The sequence below is a fragment of the Lygodium microphyllum genome, chromosome 14 (genome assembly GCF_053477565.2).
Source record: "Lygodium microphyllum isolate KBCC chromosome 14, Lygodium_microphyllum_v1.1.10, whole genome shotgun sequence".
Taxonomy (NCBI): domain Eukaryota; kingdom Viridiplantae; phylum Streptophyta; class Polypodiopsida; order Schizaeales; family Lygodiaceae; genus Lygodium; species Lygodium microphyllum.
In genome coordinates, this window is record NC_141148.1 from 6,146,145 (window position 1) to 6,154,332 (window position 8,188).

Genomic DNA, 8,188 nt, shown 5'->3' on the forward strand with positions numbered 1-8,188 from the left:
TTTTCCTCGTATCGTATCTCTAATCTCCTATACCACCATTGTAATAATTGCCTCATAGAATTGGAATCATTGATGCCACCTCCATGATCATTTGCCTTTTGAAAAGCACAATGAGCTTGCCAATGAGATCGTTCCATGCCTTGACTTGACCATACTGCCAAACTTCCTTGATTTGCAAAGTATGGACCATGTGCTTCAAGTATATGCTACACAAGAAGAGAGATTAGAAACACAAACTAATTCGAAATGATGATATTTTTTTGTAATGGTGACAATACTGACTATGTAGTGTGTTATATTATTTGTAGTCCATGCCTCCGTCATGGACTTATGAAATTTAGCAACTGTCTCTTTAAATGTATTGGCATCACCATCCCTAAACCTCAATTTTTGTAAGAGAGCTTCTAATCTATCTAGGTGTATCCACACTTCTACCTATACAATCCTCATTCGTCCCCCATTGCTCCAATCCGAAACAACAAGGTGCAACTTTTTCTATGCTTCATACTTCTTTGGTTGTTTTACAAGTATATTGTCTTCCTCATCTCGAGGTGGAGATATAAACTTCCTAGCCTTAGGTTCTCCAAAGCATGGTTTACAAGAGATATTTCCACTCTTTCCTGATTTTTTCTCGTCCTTCTTTATTTCTACTTGGCCCCTATGCAATCCAACTTCAAAGAGGACTTGTTCTACCTTCTTGCATGTAGCATCAACTTTTGACACAGGTTGCATCTTGTATGCAAAGCATATATATTCATATACTAGCTTCTCAATTATTCTAACCAAACAATGCAATGTGCAAAAGTGAACCCTTGTTAGTGGTATTTCCAAAATAGGGCACCAGTTTGGATCCACGGGAACTAGCATTCCATTTCTCATGGCTTTTGCAAGCCATTCTTTCTTTCCATCTTTCCCTTTCTTCCTAGTTTGCATGCAGTATATGCACGGAAATTTTGCATTCACTGCATTTGATAAACCAAATATACACTTCAATGTTTTTAAATCACATGCAAGATGCCATTCAACTTGATAGTCCCCAAACCCCTCAACATGTAAAATTGCTCCATTATTTTGCTGTTGAATAACACTGGGTATATTAGTCAGGTTTAAAAAAACTTTAAGTACATCATGGTCCTCTTTTGGTACTTCAAATGCTACAAGCCACCGTATTTCATTCTCTGACTGTACACTGAAGTATAAAGGATGGTTTTCATCAATGTTTGGATCCAATCCTCGATTCATAAGTGTTATACTCACACGTTCAAGTTTTTTCTCGTTAATAATCTCACTCTCATCAAGTTTGAGGACAAACTTAAGCTTGCCTCTATATTCTTCCATAGACATATTGTAGAACTTCACCATAGCAATCTGAACCCTACATATATCCAGTACAAAGTTGTTGGATGCATTCAATAAAAATGCAACTTCTTTGGAACCATACTTCAATATGTGTGTATTTTCCAAATGTGTTGGCTTACCAATTAGTTCTAAAACTTTCTCATTTAGTTGTTTTCAAGCCTTCTTCACGTGAAATGGTTTTGACAGAGGCATTATTCGCTTAGTTTTGAAGACTTGCTTAAATCCTGTATACAATTGTTGATAGAGCATACTATATGACTCAGAACTCATTCCCACCTTGTCACATAATCCCTGATCATCTGTAGTAGTAAACAAGTTGCTCACATCCCTAAGATGTCCACTTGCGACACCATCTATAATGTCCCTGAATTTATGATTTTCCAATGAATTTTTTACCATATCCTTGCTTAGGACTTTGGCAATCGTATCATTCTCTGCATGAGGAAACATATTTCTCATTGTAGGAAATTGATCATATATCCATCTATGATATTGTCTACTTCCTTTGGTTAATTAGTGAATTGGTTTAACTAATCAGATGCACCGACGTGCTTATTTGGTTTTTAAAATGGGCCCAGTCTCCAAAGTTTTTGTGAGCTTCCTCTTTATGTTTTGATTCTCCTTCTCTAAGTCCATAACTCTAGACTATAACTCCATATTTTGCACGTGTGTAGCCTGCATAGCATCTTCGATGTGACAAACATTGCTTGTTGTAGGCTCTATTTCTCCCTATCCTTCTCAACCAACCAATTAGTTCTAAAACTTTCTCATTTAGTTGTTTTCGAGCCTTCTTCACGTGAAATGATTTTGGCAAAGGCATTATTTGCTTAGTTTTGAAGACTTGCTTAAATCATGTATCCAATTGTTGATAGAGCATACTATATGACTCAGAACTCATTCCCACCTTGTCACATAATCCCTAAGCATCTGTAGTAGTAAACAAGTTGCTCACATCCCTAAGATGTTCACTTGCGACACCATCTATAATGTCCCTGAATTTATGATTTTTCAATGCATTTTTTACCATATCCTTGCTTAGGACTTTGGCAATCGTATCATTCTCTGCATGAGGAAACATATTTCTCATTGTAGGAGATTGATCATATATCCGTCTATGATATTGTCCACTTTCTTTGTTTAATTGGTGAATTGGTTTAACTAATCAGATGCGCCCATGTGCTTCTTTGGTTTTTAAAGTGGGCCCAATCTCCAAAGTTTTTGTGAGCTTCCTCTTTATGTTTTAATTATCCTTCTCTAAGTCCATAACTTTAGACCATAACTCCATATTTTGCACATGTGTGTAGCCTGCATAGCATCTTCAATGACAGACATTTCTTCTTGTAGGCTCCAATTCTCCCTATCCTTCTTAGCCAACTAATTATTTCTAAAAATTTCTCATTTAGTTGTTTTCGAGCCTTCTTCACGTGAAATGGTTTTGGCAGAGACATTATTCGCTTAGTTTTGAAGACTTGCTTAAATCATGTATCCAATTGTTGATAGAGCATACTATATGACTTAGAACTCATTCCCACCTTGTCACATAATCCTTGAGCATCTACAGTAGTAAACAAGTTGCTCACATCCCTAAGATGTTCACTTGTGACACCATCTATGATGCCCCTAAATTTATGATTTTCCAATGCATTTTTTACCATATCCTTGCTTAGGACTTTGGCAGTAGTATCATTCTCTACATGAGGGAACATATTTCTTATTGTAGAAGATTGAGCATATATCTGTCTATGATATTGTCCACTTCCTTTGGTTAATTGGTGAATTGGTTTAACTAATCAAATGCGCCGACATGCTTCTTTGGTTTTTAAAGTGGGCCCAATCTCCAAAGTTTTTGTGAGCTTCCTCTTTATGTTCTGATTATCCTTCTCTAAGTCCATAACTTTAGACCGTAACTCCATATTTTGCACGTGTGTAGCTTGCATAGCATCTTCAATGACAGACATTGCTTGTTGTAGGCTCTGGTTCTCCCTATCCTTCTCAGCCAATAATCTATCGTTTTCCATCAAAGACTACATATTCCCTTGTTAGCTTATCTGCGTATTTGTCAAGGCTTGATGAACCCCTATTAATCCTTGTGTGACAAGTCTGCATGTATATCCATACAATCCTTCATTGCCTTCATAAATGAACTTTACAAATTATGTAAGCCCTTCAAATTGTGGTGGCCTTTGAGTAACTGGATCGGGTGGATAAATGCACCCATTAACCCAAAGGTCCACATTTTTTTTCCATGCATTTCTTTCTTGTTGCATCATGTATCTTATTGCATCATCCCTTTCTACAGTTCTTTTGAACATTGGTGCATATTCATCCTCCAATTGAAAGTGAATATCTCTCTTTCTCTTGGTACATCGTCTTGCACCTGCATCCTGTAAAGAAAAATATATGCCAATTTTAACTTGGATTAACATTCAAATCACACAATTACACCCCTTTGATTCACTATATTTGTGTTCTTTTTTACCCATTTGGATCATGTCTCTTTCTCTTGATTTTAGTCATGATAGACCCTAATCAACCCCTAATCTACCTGTAATCTTAGCTTTTATTCTACCTCTTATCAGCATCCAATCTTATCTTCTGTTCTATCCAAAATACTCTCTCTCTCTCTCTCTCTCTCTCTCTCTCTCTCTCTCTCTCTCTCTCTCTCTCTCTCTCTCTCTCTCTCTCTCTCTCTCTCTCTCTCTCTCTCTCTCTCTCTCTCTCTCTCTCTCTCTCTCTCTCTCTCTCTCTCTCTCTCTCTCTCTCTCTCTCTCTCTCTCTCTCTCTCTCTCTCTCTCTCTCTCTCTCTCTCTCTCTCTCAAAGAATTGATCAAAGTTATTTAAACACATTTATACAGAAGCTTGGCTAGTGGAGAACAATAACATCATCTTATCTTCTGCCCTAATTTGCTCTCTGTCACTCTATCACTTTTTTTTTTAGTTCATCTCACACAGTCCTCCATTATGACTATGAAGAATTAAACAACACTTATGAACAATTAAACTTAACAACTGTGAATAATAATAACATCACAGAGATCAAAAAATAAAGATACCTCCATTATCACTTGATCGCTTGTAGTATAGAGTGTTGAAGAGGAAGATATCCTATAGCACAGTACTGAAGAGGGAGATTGCTTGTAGCAAGGTAGAGAGTGTTGTAGATAGAGATTATTTGATTTCAGCAAATGCTATCAAAACCACTCCTGAGATTGCTTGTAGCAGGCTAGAGAGTATTGTAGATAGTATTGAGTGTTGCTTCAGAAGAATTTGTATGCAAGAAATCATATTCTAGAGGGAAGGAGAAGAGTACACAAAATTTCGGATAAAACTAGAGCTTTGAGAGGGAATGAAGAAATGTCCAAAAATAGGCATATACTTATCCAAAAATGATAAAAAATTACAATAAAACTGTCAAGTCAAAAAGGTGTCTCTGGGTAAAAAATAATCTTAAAATATGATGTGTATATCATTTTATATCGTTTTTTAACTTCCTCCCTTTTAAGAAGCAAGAATGAGAATGATTCTAATATATTTTCATGTTGAAAAGTCATGAGGGCATTAAAAAGTTGCATATTAATTATTGGCTCTATTTTTACAGAAAATAGAATTGTATTTTTTTAGTTATGAGGATTTTGAGAAAAAGTGACATTATCCTACAGTTTGAGAATAAAATAATAGGTGAAATATATTGAAAATACAAATACGAGATTTGCTTGATTGTAGAAGATCTCTTATTCTAATATTATTTTGAAATCTCTTTTTAGAGAGAGAGAGAGAGAGAGAGAGAGAGAGAGAGGTGAGGGAAACCCCTTAAGGGGCAAAAAGAGAGTCCATATTTCTCCTAATGCTTATCATTGCCTATATAAATCTTGCACACAGATCCCTTGATTCAGTTGAATCATATTGCCATACTTGTGACTCCCCAAGCTTGCATGTTCGCTTCTACTAAGGATGGTATAGTTGTCCCTCTATCACAACTTCCATATACCCATTCTTTGAAGCCCTTATACGTCCCAAATCACCCTGCTAAATTCCATCTTGTACCTCTTAAATCTATTATTTCTATCCCTTTAAAACAACTTAAGGGTCTCTATACCACTCACAAAAGCTCTTTTATGGGAAACTCTTATAAGAAAAGCTTATATTGCTATCTCTAACTCACAAAGACTTGGACTATGTATAAGTAAGCTAATATGTATTATCATCTCCCTACAATAAATCATAGACTCATAATAACCAATCATTGTTGTAGCTATCTCTCAACTACTTACACAAATGGATATTATTATAAGGCAATCTCCTTACAAAATGGTAATTTCTTACTTCTTCCTATAAACTTAGGGGATTGGAGCACTCCCTACCATCAAAGACAAAAGGTTGTTGCTATATATGTTGACAAGAGAAATGTCTTCTTTGGCTTCTAATCGGGCACATGTTTCATGGTGTGAAGGGGATGACAACCAAGGTGGTCCCTTGACACCTGTATCCCATGAATGCTTGTCGGTCCTTATTAACTTATGTTTTCAATTGGTTTGTAGGTACCAAAATCACCTCTTCACCATGTAATTTGTACTTTATTGGGAAAGTTGTAATCTTATGTCACTACCTCAACAATACTTATCTTGCCACATTTTCCAATGTTTGTCCAATTACAAAGGATAGCTCATTACTACCTAGCTTGTATTTCTTTTTACTTTGGACTTGCATCGAAAAGAATGTTTGAATGATTTGCAACGTTCATAGTGTGATTTATATGGTTCAAGAATATTGTTAACTAGTCTCAGTGATGAGCTTCTTGATATAGCACACACACTTGTGGTCATAGTGTCCAAGCACATCTATGATCTTTAATATTTATATGATTTACTATTAACAATATCGATCGCTACCCTTTTAGAATACATGGCATATTGATTTGCTAGCTCTTGGCTCTAGAGATTCTCTTCTAGTACCTCCCTTGTTTGTGCAAGGACTATTTACATGTATCAATGGTGTGAAATTCCATCATTCACTAATCAACCTCGACTCCTCCATTCTTGCTAATGATCCAAAATTAGAGGCTCTCCTTCTTTTGCAATTGGATATGGCTGGATGTCTTAAAATATAGCAAACGCATCTAAAGGACCCTAAATTGTTATTGCTAAGTTGAAGATTTTGTTTAAAGAGCTCCTAAAATGCATAAAAGAGAATGAACAAATGCATGTAGGATGGCTTGATTCTTTAAGAAAAATACACAATCATGTATTTACTATCAATAAAGTCCCTTTCATCTCTAAGAATCCCAAACAAAAAATGTCATTTGAATCCCTTTCTCCTTCACTAAGCGTTGAAAATGTTGAATATTCCTCTAGTGTACTCTATAGAAGAGACCAAAAGTCTTGCCACTACTTGGCATACCCCTTCATGGGTGAGTAATAAGGAAGAACCTCTCTACATGGATGCCTTCATCCCCCCTTGGCATTTGGAACTTCTTCTTCAAGACAAGAATAACAAAACTTGGAATTTCGAGGCCTACACCTAGTTGCCCCAATCCAAATTGAAATGCTGCTAATTTAATTGGGAGAAAAGGACTTAACCTCAACTGCTAAAGAATATGCTAGACTTGCTCAATATGGGGTTTCTTCATTGTCTGACACTATGTGCCTAACAAGACCTTTTTCTATGCAAACATTCGAGGCAAATCGTTGCCCTTCTCCATATGGCCTTAGTGCAGCCACCAAAAACCACAAGGAACCAGATGGTAGAAAGGATATCAAATTCCTATATGGTTGTATCAATTATGTCAAGCCTTTTACCAAATGTGCATGTGATGATACTAGTCACATGTCATAATGCAAGAATAGCTTGATTTTATGGTTTGATTATGCATTGTGGTTCATCATCCATCGTGTTGAAAAATCCTTTATTGGGAGGTTCTTAAGGGAATCTATGATTCTCTTCTTCAAATGGATTGGTGAATGTCATGTCTTTATCAAAGCATATTTAGTCTTTGCTTACTTTAGAGATCTAGTTCTTCTGGCTATGATGAAGACACTCACACATAGAAATGGAAGTTTGCTTGTGCAAATATCAAGGGTGATGGCATTAAACTTATTGACAAATGCCTACTCCCCCCTATAGCCAATAACAATGATTTTACACCACAAATCTACAAAAAATGGCAACTACTCTCAAAATGTGGCATCATCTTGTGGTAGTAGAAGAGGACATTCTTCCTTCAAACCAAGGAATTATAGTAACAAAATTGCAATCCTCTATGAACCATCGGCAAGAAGCTCTGCATCTACCATCCTAAAATGTAAATGTATTACATTGGATGATTGCAGGAATACTATTAAGAAGCAATTGTATGATTGATGCAAGTTTTTATCATTAGGAAACCTTGTGGAAGATGTCTCTTCTCTCAAAAAGATGTCAAAAGATAGTAATACATATTTGCTTTGTAAACATACTCATGGAAAGAGTACATTTCAAATCCCTTTTACAAGAGTCCTTTTTTGCACAAGACATTACTCTCCCTCACTCAATTTGATCATCTATCACCTTTGGATGGACTTTTCTCCCCTCTCTTAAGCAAATATTCTATCCCTCCAAAGAGATGCTTCCTGAACAAGAAGGATTCTATGTGTTTTTGTCACCTTTATGACCCTAAATTCTACTTCCAACATGTTGTAACTGCTAACCTCTATATCATTGAGAATCTTTCTCTTCAAGATTTACTCAAACTAGGGCTTAATTACATCCCCTCATATCCACCAAATATTCAATAAGTGATGTGAGCCCTCCTTGAAGCGTTCCTATCTTTTTGTGAAATAATTAAACTTACAGG